The 1,374-nt window shown below is 56.3% G+C and overlaps 1 non-coding gene across 1 annotated transcript; it reads left to right on the top strand.

The window, feature by feature from the left end:
* Positions 1 to 259: 259 nt before the first annotated feature.
* Positions 260 to 331, top strand: TRNAA-CGC (transfer RNA alanine (anticodon CGC)). The gene has a single exon. It is a non-coding gene; the product is annotated as a tRNA-Ala (tRNA).
* Positions 332 to 1,374: the final 1,043 nt, after the last annotated feature.

Here is a 1,374-nt window from a genome sequence, read left to right as displayed (position 1 = left end):
GGGGTGGCAGCTCCAGCCAGTCAATGCAGGGGAGAGGGCTGAGTGTATCTCTGCACCCTGAGTCCAGGGCAGGCCCTCTCTCTCCCCCACATAGAGAAACTGGCCCTGCTGCAAAGTGACCCCTAAGAACCAGCAACCTCCAGGACAGAGGGTTTGGCCCTCAGAGCAGGGAATGCGTCCCCGATGCTGCTGTTAGGCCCCTGGAGGCTCTGGAAACAGGAGGGCTCTGAGTGTAACCCATCCCAAACAGCCCCCATGTGGGGATGTAGCTCAGTGGTAGAGCACATGCTTCGCATGTATGAGGCCCTGGGTTCGATCCCCAGCATCTCCAAGTTCTCTTTTCACGCTGCTGCTTTGCTCAGGCCTGGCAGGGATGTGGCCCAGCAGTCTCCCTGCAGGAGTTTCAGTCCTGCTCAGTGAGGGGCAGGTGCCCATTGCATGGAAGGTCTGTGGGGGTTTATGCTCCTAAGTCACCTTGGTACTTTTAAGATTCCCCCCCAAGGGGCGGCTTGGGACAATGGCGGATGAGAAACGGGAATCCTCCAGCCCTGGAGGGAAAGATCCCGTCTGCCCAGACTGAGGGGCAAGGAGACGGAGGGGCAGTCAGTGTTCGGAGAGGAGAGAGGTCAGTGATTTACACCCACCAGGGGACACTGTCTTTTTGAGGCGGGTGCAGCTGGCTTGGGATGGTGCTGACAATGGATAGAAAACAGGCTGGAGTCAATGACAGAAGGGACCACAGAAGGGGAAAGGGAAGGGCAGCTCCACAGAAGGTCCTGGGTGCTCAGATGATCCAGGTCTAGGCACCCTGGCCTGTCCTAGAGAGAGAAAAGGCAAAGAGGGGCCCAGCCCCCAGACAGTCATCCCATGGACAAGAATCCGGTTGGGATTGGGGTGAAGGTTCCCGCTGGACAAAGAGGAGCTGAAATCCCCCAGTGTCCTGGAATTTAAGCAATGCAAGCTTCAAACCCTGTACGGGTGGGAGCTGAGGGGCACCCGCAGAAGGTTGGGCTGGACAGGGGCGGCAGGCTTGTATAATTTTTGGTGGTGCCAGAAGGGTCCACTGAGCTGCGGCCTCAGCTCTACAATGTACTGGTCTGTAGTGATGCCGTACCCAAGGCAGGCCCTTTCAAAATTTTCTAAGAAGGCCTCTGTATCATTGCCTACCTTGTAGGTGGGGAATTTTTTGGAACGGGGAGCGGTACCTGGAGAAGGAGTGTTGGGGCTACCTGATTGATCCAGCTTAGTCTTTTCCAGCTCTAAGCGTTTCAGCTCCACTTCTAAGCACTTTACCTCTCTCCTCTCCTCCGCTTCCGCCTCCAAGCACTTCGCCTCCGCTTCCAAATCCAAGCACTTCATTTCCAAGCACTTCTT

The sequence above is a fragment of the Natator depressus genome, chromosome 28 (assembly GCF_965152275.1).
Source record: "Natator depressus isolate rNatDep1 chromosome 28, rNatDep2.hap1, whole genome shotgun sequence".
Taxonomy (NCBI): Eukaryota; Metazoa; Chordata; order Testudines; family Cheloniidae; genus Natator; species Natator depressus.
The sequence above is the reverse complement of the archived record's forward strand: the minus strand, read 5'-3'. Positions and strand labels throughout refer to the sequence as shown.